Source organism: Eutrema salsugineum, unplaced genomic scaffold (genome assembly GCF_000478725.1).
Source record: "Eutrema salsugineum unplaced genomic scaffold, Eutsalg1_0 scaffold_2, whole genome shotgun sequence".
Taxonomy (NCBI): domain Eukaryota; kingdom Viridiplantae; phylum Streptophyta; class Magnoliopsida; order Brassicales; family Brassicaceae; genus Eutrema; species Eutrema salsugineum.
This window is the reverse complement of record NW_006256829.1, coordinates 19,100,460-19,117,283: the sequence shown is the minus strand read 5'-3', so window position 1 is coordinate 19,117,283 and position 16,824 is coordinate 19,100,460. Positions and strand designations below refer to the sequence as shown.

The window sequence follows — 16,824 nt, the reverse complement described above, 5'->3', positions numbered from 1 at the left end:
CGGAAGAGAATCCCTGACAATTCAGTGCCTCATTTTAATAGATTTACACCGAATTTCTTAAGCTTTTCAAGTTCGCTTTTCTTTAGTTTTCCAACCGATTTTATTCAAGTTTTAAATAATGTTTTCTTTAGTTTTTCCAATCGATTTTCTTAAGCATTTTCCTATTTCTGCTTAGTTTAGGATTTACGTTTTTAGTGACACCAAAACCCTTTTAAATATTGATAGGTCTAGACTTCCTTACTTCAATCTTTTTCAACAGGTTTTGCAGAAAAGATCCTCATTCCCTATGGATTTGATCCCTAAGTACTACAACGGATCAGTTGTGCACTTGCGGCTTTCATTGCTTCAGTTTAGGGTAAAACTTGCTCCCACACACACACCACATCATTAGGATACCAAAAACCACCTTGTAAGACCTTAGCTATAGTTTTATCAGTAGCAAAGTATCCGGCGTAGTTAGACCCGTGACAATGATAGAGAATTCCTGGAATTTCTTCTTCGGGATGCATCTTTGAAACAAAATATCTGAACACTGCTTAAAGGTATGGTTCATCCCAAAAGTACCTTCTAACATCACGCAAGAACTCCTTTTTCCTGTAACCAAAGAATCGTGGTAGTTCGACCTCTGCTGATAGGTAATTTGCGATATGCATAAATGAAGGAAGCTCAGAAGTTATGGTTTTGGAGGTGGTATAGGACGTGTTTCTAGGGTGAGTACTTTAGCATTGCCATCTTTTCCAACGTCTTCAACAAGGTTTTGAGCAGTCAATGTCGAGCTTGCATCACCTGAGATAGTTTTGCGCTTAAATTTTCTTGCTTTGTGCTTAAATTTTCTTCATTTGAAAACTCCCTTAGGCTTGATTAAAGGGGCTTCTGTAGAAACGTGTTGGGACCTTTCCATGTTATATCCAGGATCTAAAATCAGATTCTCTTCCTTGTAGATGGTTATGCAGTAAGAGCTTCCACCACTGTAGACTGCGGAATAGAAGATTCTCTTTTTGACTTTAGAAAAACAAACTCTTCGTTGGGATAATCAACAACTGCCCCCACTGTTGCAAGGAATGAACTTCCACGTATTAATGTCATAGGAGAATTATCTTCCATCTCAAAAATGTGAAAATCAACAGAAACAAGACACTCTCCTACTTGCAGCATCAAATCTGTTACGAAACCATATGAAATCGTGTTTGAATTATCTCCAAACATAACAGAACCATGAGGAGGTTTGATATCACAAATCCCTAGCTCGTTTGCAATTACTTAGGCATTACATTCACATTTGCTCCTGTGTCACATAGAGAGTCAAAAAATTTCACACCTTCGATTAAGCAAGGGAAGACAAACTTCACCAAATCATTTATCTTATAAAGCTTCTAGTGTGGAATTTTCCCTATTGCATCAAACTCTGCAGGACATTATGGAGATTCAACTTCAGTGTCTTGTTTGCTATAAATAGGCGTGACCTCTCTCTCACCACCAGTGTCTATGACATTGCAACGTCCCATTGATTGTCAATGGTTTTTTTTTCGGAAGATGACCATCTTGTCTCTTTACACTTTCTCCAATTTGCCGGATTTGTTTCTCAAGCATCTTGACATGAGTTGAGCGGTTAGTGAAATTCTTAAATAATTCATCATTTTTCTTGTTGAGGTAATCATACATGATGTTTAACTTCTACCCAATACCATTCATGTTGTCTAACTTAAACTCAAGGTTGCAGTTGTCTTTGGCAATTTTTTCATGCAGCTCTGCGATTCGTCTCTCGGTAATTTTGGCGGCTTGTAAACCATCTGTGGTTTGTGATAGCTTCACGTTCATGCTACCAAAATGAGTGGAAAGAGCTTCAAATTTACCATTAATGATATAAGATCAGGGGTAAGAGGATGGATCCAAGTGATTGGCCGAGAGGCTCTCTTCACTTAGAGGAGATATGATCAAGTGTGGAGGGGTGGAACCTAAGTAACTGGCTGAGATGCTCTCTTTACTTAGATTGGTGAATGAATGAAGAACAAAGGACCAAGGGATCGATGTGACGCCACACAGCTGATGAAGAGGCTGTTATAAGTCAGTGAACTCAAGAACACAAGGGGAACCCACACAAATGTTCAAGAACTCGGAGAGAGAGGCGGCTGCTCTAAGAAAATACGCTCTTTATTGATTTAGGGTAAAAAGTGTGTCTTACAATGCCGCATGTGGGACTTTATAAAAAGTCCTTCGGCCTTGACCTTATAGGGTCGACAGAGACTGAAGAAAAGGAAAGAAATCTTGCGACAGACTCTTGTAAAAGTAAATAAAGCAAAATGGAAACATTACTAAAGTTCTCGACTAAATTAAAAGGAAATATAACAAATAAGGACCTTAAGACAAATTCTGCAAAACAAAGAGAGGGAAACTCGTTAGTTTAAAAATATAATTAAACCAAACACTCACCTTGGTGTCATTTTGACACTTAGTCATTTGTAGCTTCAATGGAGAAGATCATGCGAGCTCCTTGAGTCTTTATTAGTGGCCATTCCACAGTTGGTGTAGACTTGATGCTTGTATCGCCTTGATCTTGATCTTCAAGCTTTAGTTCTTCCTCGCTGTGGTCCTTGTCTTGTATGAATAGCATCTTGTCCTCCGTTAAACTCATTGCTACTTGGTTGAGAAGCGGCTGATCGAGGCCGAGTTGATCAATGCCTTTGGTGATGTCTTCGAAGCTGCTTTGGTTGATCAGGGTGTCCATGGCATTGTTGAACTCTTCTATGAGCTTTCTAAGTCCTGATCTTGTCCTTGCATTATTCTTCATGGTTGGAAAAGTATCTTTAGGGGCCATGTACTCATCAATTAAGGTTAATGAATAAGCATCCACTTTCATATTCACATCGCCTGCTAATTTTTGTGGATTCATAAGAAGTGGTTGCACCATAAGCGCGAGCTTGTTGTCTTGAGAGGTTGGGAATGGTTTTGAAGCAGATTGGAGATTCACGTGGGTGTGCTCTAGTGCTGCAAGTTGATGATTAATCTCAGCTGCATTTCCTGCTTTACAAACATTAACAGAACGCTGCTGATTTTTGAAAAACAGTTTCACAATAGCTGTGAGTTCTTCAATCTCCTTATGATCATGAGAAGCGGACCATGATGTTCTTTCTTGTTCAGAATAGTTGTTTCTGCTGCTCGCGGCAAAGTTATTAATCAAGACGTAAGCTTTTTCCAAAATTTTTGTCATTAATTTCCCATAGCTTGCCACATTTAGAGGTGACTTGGATGTCCATTCAAGACTTTCGTAGAAGGTGTTTAAGATGCATGTCTCTGTAAAACCATGGTGAGGACATTAGAGAATGTACTTTTTATAACGATAATAAGCTTCATAAAAAAGTTCACCTTCTTTTTGTTGGAACCTATGAATCTTGTCTCTATTGAAGTTTGATCTAAATATGGTGTAGAAGTGGTTAAGAAACACAGCCTTGCATTCGTCCCATGATCCTAGTGAACCAGGAAACAAGGACTTAAACCATGCATGTGCCTTATCACAAAGAGAAAATGGAAACATCTTACACTTTATGTAATCTACAAGAACTCCGATCGATTGTTTGGTATTGTAGATTTATTCAAAATCTCCGAGATGGTTCATAGGGTTCTTTGATGCATCGTCATGGAACTGGTTCTGCTTAACCAATTTTATGTGGTTCGGGCTAATGTCATAGTCTACGTTGATGGATTATAGACTAATGGGAGAACGGTTCTCATAAAAAGCATACAGAGTGTTATAATCTATTAGAGTTAAGCGAGGAGCGTCTTGGAACCGAACGTTCTCATCAAATTTTTGCTGGACGTTGTGGTTGTCTCTAAACCTATCTAAACCTAGCAAGTGTCTATTGTTCTCGTCCATTTCAGCGTTATTTATATGTATATATATAGTTTTTTTCATTTATTTATGTATATATATATTATGAACAAGAGAACGTGCCTTAAACTATATTCGGACCTGAAACTCGTAGGCATAAGAGATCGCTATGATCGTTAACTGTATCCATATCGAAGAGATGCAACAAAATCTTCCGATCATTGTGCCCCGACAACGGCACCAAAAACTTGATGTGCTCAGGTTTGAACCCTAGTTTGGTGCAAGCACACAGATATACGCTGTAATACTTAGGGGTTGATCCACTGAAAACCGAGTAATTGCACTACAAATTTACTAGAGATGAAAATTGATCTAAGATGAAAATATAAGTGTTTGTTTGGGGATTGTGAATAGTGACAAAAATAACAATTAATAAACTTAAAAACAAGTAAATAATGGGATCAAATCGATACGAGAAGGTGTTGGGTGTTAGGGAATCCGCCAGGAATCATAGACTAGCTAACAAGATAATAAAATATAGAGTTTTCTATAGATATGTTTTTGAAATCAAACCAAGACTAACCTACTCACGTAGTAATAATCACAAATCCATCCACTCAGATTTACTAAACTCCCATCCGTTCTCTAAGTGTCTAGACAAATTAGTTCGATAATTTCAGAAAACGCTTTAGATCGACTCACGCCGTCTAAGAGAATTTGCTCATCTAAATAAGGTTAGTCGATTCGACAACACTTTCGGTGAGTAAACCAACCTAATCACAGTAGCTAGATGTTCGATCCAAACCACATACACGAAACACAAATTTTGACGAAGAACTCTAAAGATAAACCTTAATCTAACAAACTAGTAATCAATCCATGAATTTTCTTTGAAAAAATCTCTTAAAACCCTGACAAAGGAATAACTCAATCATAGTGTATAAGAACATTAAAAAAATATTGTAGTTGCTGGAAATTAAATAAGAGAAAGGTAAAGAACAAAGAACGCGGATGAAGGTGGAGATCGATGATGACTCCTTCGGTGACTCCTTCTTTTCCCAAAGAATGCAATCCGAAGGTGTGCAGATTTCTTCCCTGATCTCTATCCACGGCTTGCTCATTAGAATGATCTAAAACGAGTAATATAGCCTTCTAATTCGTCGGGAACATCTAGGGTTTAAAGAATAAGTGGTGGGCTTAACTTGGGCTTGAAACAGGTCTCTCGGGCCATAAATGATGTCCGGCCGCGGTTGTGGTGGTCCTGGCCCTGGGGCATCATGGTCTGGCTGTGGTCGCGGTTCATGCTCTCCTTCGAGACTGCATCATATGTCTTTAGTGCATTGGACATATCTGAAAATCTAACCGTTGGACTGTCTCTAAACCAATTGAATTAGAAAGCTGGCTGTCTCCTATATCTTTTCTCCAAAATTTGGGGATGATCAGATGGTGACAAGATCTTGATCGAGTACCATACTTCTGACAGTCTGAATTTATCCAAAATCGTTCTTTTGCTCCAAAATGCACTCTTTTGCTCCAAGTTTCTTGAAAAGTAATTTTAAAACTCGAAAACATAGAAATCACTTAGGTAACATTGAAAACAGAGTTAAATCTCCTGCATAAGATATTAAAAAGATCCATAAAATTGTCAAAATCCAGTGTTATCAACTCTTCCACAGTTAAACCTTTGTTTGTCCTAAAAATAAAACATATATCAAACTCGGAAAGAATCTTAAAATCGCAGGAACTAAACAATATCTCTATGACCGTCCTTTTAAACAATATCTCTTTGACAATATTTGGATCTAGTTGATGCAAGTTGTAAACGGGGTTTTGTTTGTTTTCGTTTTACTAAGCTTCAGGTTTTAAATTTATAACCCCTAAATGTCTGCAAGTGCAAAGATGTGCGCTGTAGTACTTAGGGTATTGATCCACAGAGACTTAGTTGTTTCAGTACGAATTCAACGCAACGCTTAAATCAGATTAGAACTAAAAGGGTTTTGGTTTTGGTTTTGGGGTTTTGTTGTCACTAAATCTAAACTAGAAAGCTAAGCAAGTAAAAGCAAATAAAAACGAAAGCAACTAAAGCAAATAAAAAGCGATTAACTAAGGCGAATGGAAACAAGTAAAAAGCGATTGAAATGAAAGCAAATTAAAGCAAGTAAAATCGATTAAGCAAAAGCGAATGTAAGCAAGTAATAAGCGATTGGAAAGCAAATAGAATTGAAGGTTGTAAGCAATGAAAGACAAACGTTGGGGCTCAAGGGGTTTTCGCAGGGGTTCATGGTCTATGCTATGTCGATTTTAAACAAGTGATAAAGGTAATCAACTACGTATGTTCTAGAACTCGAGGCACGGAAGTATGAATAGCCTACTTTCGCAGCACTAAACAACTATCTCTCGCAACCCTAATCAGTAGGTTTCCACTCTGATTCTGGAAGGGAGAAGATGCAATAGCAGAACAAGACTCATCAATATTCACAACTCAACTACAGGTAGGTTTCCACTCCTATAGAAGAATTGCTCGTTTCACCCTAGTTCAGACAATCAATGAAAGCTTTCGCAACATATCATATCAGATCGGCTTCTAAGTGGCCAGCAAAGAATCACGCAGTAAGATTAAAGGCAAACGAAGAACATCTAGAAGATTAGAAATTCTAATCTATCGATTCATAAGCAAAGACACATGAAATTCCCTTTGAACAATACCTTTAAACCCAACTGGGTAACTACTCAAACATATTGTAAACAATCATAACAGAGTATTGAAAGTTGCAGGAAATTAAAGAAAATAAGGAAGAGAAACGAAGAACGGAGAAGCGGACGGAGGCGCGATGATTGCACTCCAGCGGCGGCTCCTCCTTCTTCAAGCGGCGGCTCGTAGGGTTTTTGGAACACACGAACTCTCTCTCTCTCTCTTGTGTTTCGTTTTTATTCTTCTCTATTGGTCTCTCTCCTTTAGAATGACCTAAAGGGGGTATTTATAGCTTCTGAGGTGGTTCTGGACACTTAGGGCTTCAAAAATAACGAAAGGAATTGATCTGGGCTTTAATTAAGTCGTCGGGAAAGTGAACAACCAAAGTCCGCGGTCGCGGTGGCTCTACCCGCGGGAAAATGGGTGTTTGCCGCGGTCCCGGCACCTGCTCTCCTTCGGAACTGCATTTTCTGTCATTCTTGCATCGGGAGTATCTGAAGATCTAACCGTTGGATTGTCTCCAAACCAAGTGCATTAGAAAGCTGGTTGGTTCCTCTATGTTGTCTCAAATGTTTGTGGTGATCAGACGGTGAGAAAGTCTTCATCGCTTGTCATACTTCTGACGGTCTGCATTTATCCAAAATTGCTCATTTGTTCCAAATTGCATATCTTTTGCCCAAATTTCCTGTAAAGTCTTTTGAAACTCTAAAACATTGAAAACACTTTAAAAACATTGAAAACAGAGTTAAAACACCTGCATAAGATACAATTATGATCCATAAAAGTGGTCAAAATACAGTGTTATCAACTCCCCCAGACTTACCTTTTTGTTTGTCCTCAAACAAACTTAAGTCAGGAAAGAAATTTTTGAAAATCGCAGGAACTAAACAATATCTCAGTGACCGTCCTTCTAAACCATAACTTATCGTGAAACATCTATTTGGATCTAGTCTAGAAAATTCTCACCAAAATACAAGCAAACTAGTCCGTTAATCCATCATGCGAAAATCTACACACTTAGATCTAACTTCCAGTCAACTAGCTCTTAACATTCATTTAGAAATCTCGATGGTTCTCATCAAAGAAAGTCTAGGCAAGGCAATCTAGGCTAGGTGTAAAAAGAGTTATTCTAGGGGTAAGGCTTAAAGTGTTTACGGGTTACCTGAAGATCTGGAGAATGCAAGATATTATGCAAAACCGCAAGAGAGAGTGAAGCTGTTGGTATCCACAGTTTTCAGTCACTTTCTTCTTGCCATAGATTACTGGTCATCTTCCTAACTCCCCCAGACTTAGATTTTTGTAAATCTTTCAAAAACATAGCTCTATAAACGCTTAGTAAATACTTCTTGCTCCACAAATTTCGACAATCTAGGACTCATTAGGCTTTTTGTTTCCCTCTCTCTTTTCATTCGTTTTTTTTTTTTTTCGAAAGAGAGGGAACACCTTTAGATATAGAGTCTTAGAGAGCACGAAATTACCAGTTAAGATTTGTCTTGTAAAGCTTCTTGATGTTTCTGATACTCTTCCTTCCCAATTCCATTCAGACTCCTTTGTGTGTGACTGAAAACTGTGTCGCTCCTCTTCTCTCTGACGTTTTTGCACATATCTGCTGATATAAACTAAAGATAGAATGCACGAGGATTGAAAACAAGGGTTTTGGGTTTAGGGTATGGTACCAGATAAAGATAAACTGGTCATCTAGGACGACAAAGAGTGGTAAAAGTGAGGGTAAAAGACGTCCTAGATGTATATGTCGATGCCTGCCTAACATCAATGATGAGAAAATTAAATGTCAATATTAAGGTCAAATAAAATGAGCTAGTATATCCTGTCAGAAAGAATCTCCATGAATAGAAGTCCTCTGGTGGGATTTCGTAATGCAAGTACTTAGCTACCGCCTAGTCTAGGCCTAAATCACAAAAAGAGCAAAAACGAGGAAATAACGTAGAAGCACACTGGTCTAATTCATCATAATATTGTTTATTGTGTTCCTGGTTTGAAAATTTTTTGAAAGACATTTTTTTGAAAAATTTTATGTGTCCAAAACAAACTCAAAACAAATCAAATTTCATTAGTAACGGATGAACATCCTCCCCCAGACTTATTTCACACTGTCCTCAGTGTGATAAATCTTGGAAAGAATGGTAAAGAAAATAGAAAAGTTGAAATGTTTAAGTGAACTTATCGTACTGGAGAGTGCTGCTCGTCTTTTGAATCTATTCTTCCTTATTGAAAACCTGAAATTAAATGAAACAGAAACAAAGCAATGGAAATAGAAAATAAAGGTCAAAGGGAAATAGGTAAAATACCAAGTGGGTTGCCTCCCACTAAGCGCTTGTTTCAAGTCATTAGCTTGACATTGTTGCTCGATTAGACTTAACCGGGTCCGTGACACTCCTTGATCTCATCATTGGCCGATGATGGATCAATTAAAAACATCACTTCTCTTTCGTCTTCTCTTTCTTCAGCCAGATATGGCTTTACACGCTGTCCATTCACTGTAAATGAGTTTCCGGTTCTGTCCCACAGGACTATGGCTCCGTATGGCTTAACTTCCTTTATCGTGAAGGGTCCTGACCATCTTGAACGTAATTTTCTTGGAAAAAGCTTAAGACGAGAATTGAAAAGAAGTACCTTATCGTTAGGAGCAAAAGTTCTATGAATGATCTTCTTATCATGATATGCTTTAGTCTTCTCCTTGTATATCTACGAGTTTTCGTAGGCATTGTGTCGGATTTCTTCTAACTCATGAAGTTGAAGTAGTCTTCTTTCTCCAGCTGTTTTCATGTTCATGTTCATCTCCTTGATAGCCCATTGCGCCTTATACTCGAGTTCTACTGGAAGGTGACATGATTTTCCATAAACTAGATTGAATGGTGTTGTTCCTAATGGTGTCTTGAATGTTGTTCGATATGCCCATAGTGCATCGTCAAGCTTCGTAGACCAATCCTTGCGATGAACTGCAGTAGTTTTCTGCAAAATCGACTTGATTTCTCTGTTTGAGATTTCTACTTGACCGCTGGTTTGGGGATGGTATGGAGAAGCAACTTTATGTGTAACTCCATTCTTTCTAAGAAGATTCTCGAAAACTCTGTTGATGAAATGCGATCCTCCGTCGCTTATCACAATTCTAGGAACTCCAAAACGCGGGAATATAACAGATTTAAACAGCTTCATGACAACTTTTGCATCATTGGTGGGACTTGCGACTGCTTCAACCCACTTAGAGACGTAGTCTACTGCTACTAAGATGTATTGGTTTCCAAAAGAAGTAGGAAAGGGTCCCATAAAATCTATTCCCCAGACATCGAAAATTTCGACTTCGAGAATAAAATTTTGAGGCATCTCATTCCTTTTGCTTATGTTGCCCATCCTTTGGCATTTATCGCATCGCGAGATATAAGCTTGAGTATCTTTGAACAAAGTAGGCCACCAAAAACCAGCTTGTAAGATCTTTGAAGCGGTTTTGAAAGTTGCAAAATGTCCTGCGTAAGACGAGCTATGGCATCCGAATAAAATTCCTTCCATCTCTTCTTCAGCCACGCATCTTCGGAATAACCCATTAGCACATCTCTTATAGAGATAGGGTTCATCCCAAAAATAATGTCTTACGTCTTTCAGAAACTTTTTCTTCCTATAACCAAAGATTTGTGGTGGTTCTACATCAGCTGCTAGGTAATTCGCTATGTGCCTAAACCATGGGGTGTTGAAAGCATCTGCTCGTCGCATTAGAGGACGTGGTGGTGCGGTATTAGCATTGGTGGGGGTTGTATCTATGGCATAGATGTTTTCTTCAGGCAAACTGTCATTTAAAGGCAATCTTTCTTCAACTCGAATTCGTGAAAGATGGTCTGCAACTCCATTATCTGCTCCTTTCCGATCTCAAATTTCGATATCGAATTCTTGCAGTAAGAGGATCCATCTTATCAACCGAGGTTTAGCGTCTTTCTTAGACATTAAATACTTGATTGCAGCATGATCAGTATGAACTATAACCTTAGATCCTACGAGATAAGAACGGAATTTCTCAAATGCAAATACGACAGCTAGAAGTTCTTTCTCTGTTGTAGCATAATTGCATTGAGCTTCGTCTAGAGTTCTGCTTGCGTAGTAGATTACGTGCAGTTTCTTATCTTTTCGTTGGCCAAGCACTGCTCCGACTGCATAGTCACTTGCATCGCACATGATTTCGAATGGGAGTTCCCAATCAGGTGCTTGCACGACAGGAGCGGAAACAAGGGCTTGTTTGATCTTATGAAACGCGGCTAAGCACTCATCATCGAACTCGAAGTTCGTTTCCTTGCAAAGCAAACGCGTAAGAGGTCTAGCTATTTGAGAAAAATCTTTTATGAAGCGCCTATAGAATCCTGCGTGTCCTAAGAAACTACGGATTCCTTTTACGTTTGTGGGTGGTTGTAGGCTGGTCATGACCTCGATTTTAGCTTTGTCAACTTCAATACCTTTTCCGGAAATCCTATGCCCAAGCACGATTCCGTCTTGTACCATGAAGTGACATTTTTCCCAATTTAATACTAAGTGCTTATCTTCACATCTTTGCAGAACTTTAACAAGATTGCCTAGACAGAGAAGTCGTCCATGAATACTTCCATGAAATCTTCAATAAAGTCTGTGAAGATCGACATCATGCACCGCTGGAAGGTAGCAGGTGCATTACACAATCCAAAAGGCATACGTCTGTAGGCAAACGTGCCATATGGACAAGTGAATGTCGTTTTTTCTTGATCCTCCGGTCGAATAGGAATTTGGAAAAATCTGGAGTATCCATCAAGGAAGCAATAATAGGGGTGATTAGCTAATCTTTCTAGCATTTGATCTATGAATGGAAGTGGAAAATGATCTTTCCTAGTTGCTGCATTCGGTTTCCGGTAATCGATGCACATACGATGTCCAGTTACTGTTCTTGTAGCGATCATTTCATCTTTATCATTTTTAATGACAGTGACTCCTCCTTTCTTTGGAACAACATGAACTGGGCTAACCCAAGTGCTATCTGAGATAGGAAAGATTATTCCAGCTTGTAAAAGCTTCATAATCTCCTTCTTGACAACATCCATGAGATTAGGGTTCAGTCTCCTTTGACTTTCGATTGAGTTTTTAGCATTATCCTCTAGATTTATCTTGTGCATACAAAGATCTGGAGAGATTCCAGGTATGTCATCAAGTGAATATCCTAAAGGCTTTTCTATGCTTTCTCAGCTCATTCAACAGCATTGTGGTTTCTTCTTCCGTCAAACCAGAGTTTATTTTGACAGGATAAGTAGAATTTGGTCCAAGGAAGGCGTACTTAAGTCCGACAGGAAGAGGTTTAAGCTCGACTCTAGGGGCTTTAAGCTCGCTCCAAGGATCATTGATTGCTGCGGCAGTGTCTTTAGGAGGTGAAGGAATGTTTGTTTGGTCCTTAAGATCTAGATAGTGAAGAGGTTTCCTACAAGTTTCGGATTTATCAAGCATACGTGCGCACTCACTTGAAATTTCTCTAAGGAGATTACGTTCTTCTTTTGCGGGTGAAAGCGTGACACTTAAAGGGTTGTATAGAAGCAGATCTTCATAGACTTCCTCAATAATTCCGTCTAACTCATCAACCCAACAAATTTTGCCATCCAAAGTTGGTTTATCGAAACTTTTGTTCATGTCAAACTGCATAACTAGGCCGGCCAGATGAAGGTCGATTTTTCCTTCAGGAACATTGATTATGGCTCCGGCTGTAGATAGGAATGGTCGTCTAAGAATAAGGGGATCCTTAGGTTCTTTTTCTAGTTCTAGAACTACGAAATCGGTTGGTATGGAACATTTTTCGATTTCGACGGGAACATCTACTAAGATACCTACAGGTTGTCTAACAGAACGATCAGCTAATACTAAGGAGATTTTAGTGGGCTTGAAAGTGTGATGTCCTAAACGTTTTGCTACTGAAAGAGGCATCATGTTTATGTTAGAACCTAAATCACAGAGAGCACGCTCAAAAGCTACATCTTTGATGGTGCATGAAAGTACGAAGCTTCTAGGATCGTTTTTCTTTTCAGGGATTCGGCTTTGAAGGATAGAACTACATTCATGGGTTATCATCATAACGCCTTCTTCAAGATTTAAAGAATTTGTTAGAATACCCTTCATGTATTTTCTTAAAGCGGGAATCATAGCACAAGCTTCTACAAAAGGTAATCTCACATTTAACTGATCGATTAGCTCTTTAAGCTTAGCTTTTACTTTTTCTTTCTTAGGGGCTTTTAAGGCTCTAGGATATGGAGGTTTAGGTTTGTAGACACGAGTTGGTGGAGGTGGAATCGGGTCTTCTCCAAGGATTTCCCGGGATGAATCTTCTCTTACTTCTTCTCCATCCTTTTCTCCTACCACTTCCTTTTCAACATCTTCATTCGTGATTCTTTCTTTTTCTTTCTCCTTTTCCTTACCCTTTTCCTCATCTTCGGGATCTTTAGGAAATTCAGGCTCTTTGTAAGCTAATCCACTCCTAAGTGTGATAGCTTTCACATCATCGGAGGGATCTGCTTCACTTGAGCTTTCGAAAGAATTTTCACTTGGCTCCTCTTCAGATTTTTCTAAGTTTTTAGAATTAGTTTTGGCCATTATGCTAAGGAGGGTATCGGAATCCTTCTGCATCTCTTTTAGTTCAGATCTAAGATCACTAATCTCTTGAGACATAGATTTTTCAAGCTCTAGAATCTTTTTGTTTAGGTTTTCAGCTTCAGAAGAGGGAAAACTTGGATAGGAAACAGGATTAGATTGAATAGCTGAGATTGGTTCGGAAGGTGGTGTCCAACCGGGCTTGGAGGATGTTTTCCCGCGGTCAGGTGGCTCATGACCGCGGTGAAACACGTCTTGGCCGCGGTCAGAACAGCCACGACCGTGGTGAAAGGTTGCTTGGCCGCGGTCAGAACAGCCACGACCGCGGTGATCAGAAACGAATGGAACATCATGAATTTGATATACTTCTGCAGTGTTCATCATCCCTTGATCATAAGAATCCATTTGGTTGTTCCAGCCATCAAAGTTACACGAATTGTGTACCCTATTTGGTTGTTGCAATCCAAGATGACTCATTATGTGACGGAGACACTTTATAACTTCCGAGATCTCTTCTTTCTTCTCAGGAAGTGCAGAATTACCAAAGGTTACTTGATTTCGGATGCTGTTTCCTAAATTTATAATGAAAACGTGAGCATCTTCTACAGATCTAGTTGTGAAGTCTCCATTACTTGCTATATCAAAAGAGTGTCGCAACTCTAGAGTTATGCTGCGATAGAATATATTTAGCAGGTATTCCTCGGCATATCCATGGTGTGGACAATCTCTTTGGTATTCCCTAAATCTTTCCCAAAGATCTTCATCTTCTTTTTGTTTAAAAGTTCTTATCTTCTTTCTTAAGAAATTTGCAAGATTTCTAGTGTAAAAACGATTTAGGAAAGCAGTTTTACACGCTGCCCACGTTTTTAGTGAAGCAGGTGGCAAAGATCTTAGCCATTTGCTGGCCTTATCTCTAAGAGAGAATGGGAAAAGACTACACTTGTGGTAATCCCCATTTGCTGTAATGGTTGCACATAATTCTTCGAAAGTCTCGATATGGTCTATCGGGTTTTCGAATGAATAACCAGAGAATTGATTTTGTTGAACTAAATGGATATGGGGTACCTTAATTTCGGTTTTGCCATCCTCAGGTAAGGCTGGTTGAATAGCTCTTCGATCTCCCATGAACTTTTCGAGTGAATCGAAACTTCCAATCAGTTCATCATCATCTTTGTGTTTGACCGATCCGATCAGCTCATTGTCATCATAGATCGGTTCTTCAAACTCATCATCAGTCAGGTCATCATCGCTTGGATCACCATCCACACGATTTGGTGGATCACCAAGAGTCCCGGGAACATGTTCTCGGTCTCTCATTGCAGAGAAACCTGAAATATTCAAAAGAAAAAGTAAAAATAAACAAGTGTTCTAATGGATTTAAGCTGGGATTCGCAACGAAACAAATATAAGTCCCTGGCATTGACGCCAAAAACTTGATGCGAGTTGTAAACGGGGTTTTGTTTGTTTTCGTTTTACTAAGCTTCAGGTTTTAAATTTATAACCCCTAAATGTCTGCAAGTGCACAGATGTGCGCTGTAGTACTTAGGGTATCGATCCACAGAGACTTAGTTGTTTCAGTACGAATTCAACGCAACGCTTAAATCAGATTAGAACTAAAAGGGTTTTGGTTTTGGTTTTGGGCTTTTGTTGTCACTAAATCTAAACTAGAAAGCTAAGCAAGTAAAAGCAAATAAAAACGAAAGCAACTAAAGCAAATAAAAAGCGATTAACTAAGGCGAATGGAAACAAGTAAAAAGCGATTGAAATGAAAGCAAATTAAAGCAAGTAAAATCGATTAAGCAAAAGCGAATGTAAGCAAGTAATAAGCGATTGAAAAGCAAATAGAATTGAAGGTTGGAAGCAATAAAAGACAAACGTTGGGGCTCAAGGGGTTTTCGCAGGGGTTCATGGTCTATGCTATGTCGATTTTAAACAAGTGATAAAGGTAATCAACTACGTATGTTCTAGAACTCAAGGCACAGAAGTATGAATAGCCTACTTTCGCAGCACTAAACAACTATCTCTCGCAACCCTAATCAGTAGGTTTCCACTCTGATTCTGGAAGGGAGAAGATGCAATAGCAGAACAAGACTCATCAATATTCACAACTCAACTACAGGTAGGTTTCCACTCCTATAGAAGAATTGCTCGTTTCACCCTAGTTCAGACAATCAATGAAAGCTTTCGCAACATATCATATCAGATCGGCTTCTAAGTGGCCAGCAAAGAATCACGCAGTAAGATTAAAGGCAAACGAAGAACATCTAGAAGATTAGAAATCCTAATCTATCGATTCATAAGCAAAGACACATGAAATTCCCTTTGAACAATACCTTTAAACCCAACTGGGTAACTACTCAAACATATTGTAAACAATCATAACAGAGTATTGAAAGTTGCAGGAAATTAAAGAAAAGAAGGAAGAGAAACGAAGAACGGAGAAGCGGACGGAGGCGCGATGATTGCACTCCAGTGGCGGCTCCTCCTTCTTCAAGCGGCGGCTCCTAGGGTTTTTGGAACACACGAACTCTCTCTCTCTCTCTCTTGTGTTTCGTTTTTATTCTTCTCTATTGGTCTCTCTCCTTTAGAATGACCTAAAGGGGGTATTTATAGCTTCTGAGGTGGTTCTGGACACTTAGGGCTTCAAAAATAACGAAAGGAATTGATCTGGGCTTTAACTAAGTCGTCGGGAAAGTGAACGACCAAAGTCCGCGGTCGCGGTGGCTCTACCCACGGGAAAATGGGTGTTTGCCGCGGTCCCGACACCTGCTCTCCTTCGGAACTGCATTTTATGTCATTCTTGCATCGGGAGTATCTGAAGATCTAACCGTTGGATTGTCTCCAAACCAAGTGCATTAGAAAGCTGGTTGGATCATCTATGTTGTCTCAAATTTAGGGGGTGATCAGACGGTGAGAAAGTCTTCATCGCTTGTCATACTTCTGACGGTCTGCATTTATCCAAAATTGCTCATTTGTTCCAAATTGCATATCTTTTGCCCAAATTTCCTGTAAAGTCTTTTGAAACTCTAAAACATTGAAACCACTTTAAAAACATTGAAAACAGAGTTAAAACACCTGCATAAGATACAATTATGATCCATAAAAGTGGTCAAAATACGGTGTTATCACTAGTCTAAAAAATTCTCATTAGACATAAATGATCCTAGTCCACGGTTTCCGTCATGCAAAACCTAGACTACTTAAATCTCGATTCCGGTCAACTAGTTCTCTACATTCATTAAGCAATTTCATGGTAAACCTAGACTTCTTAAATCTCGTTAAATTCATTATCCAGGTTAGACGGTGTTTGGTATTAAAAGGTAATTTAAAAGGTGAAGGTAAAGTGTTTCAAGTTACCTGACGATGTAGAGGATGCGAGAACAAACCTGTTGATGTCCACAATTTCCAGGCAATTCTCCTTGCTAAGATGATGTCGCAAACTCCCTCCTTTTGATTTTTTCAGGGAATCGATAAGATGATTTTCTGGACTCCAAAAATAATTGAACCAAGGTTGCCTCATAGACAAATCAACCAAGTTAAGACTCTCATAAGGTTTTTATTTCCTTTCCTTTCTGATTTTTCTTTTTTTTTCTTCTTTTTTTAAAAGAGGAAACACCTTTTATTGAGAAAGAGTCTAAAGGGCACGAAAATATACCATGATTCTGAAGTTTTTCTGAGGCAAACCAACTTTTCTTCTCTGTTG

At 39.0% G+C, this 16,824-nt stretch overlaps 1 non-coding gene across 1 annotated transcript; it reads left to right on the top strand.

Annotated features, from left to right (window-relative positions):
- The first annotated feature begins 3,296 nt into the window (after window positions 1–3,296).
- Window positions 3,297–3,407, top strand: LOC112086941. The gene has a single exon (XR_002899795.1). It is a non-coding gene; the product is annotated as a small nucleolar RNA R71 (small nucleolar RNA).
- Window positions 3,408–16,824: the final 13,417 nt, after the last annotated feature.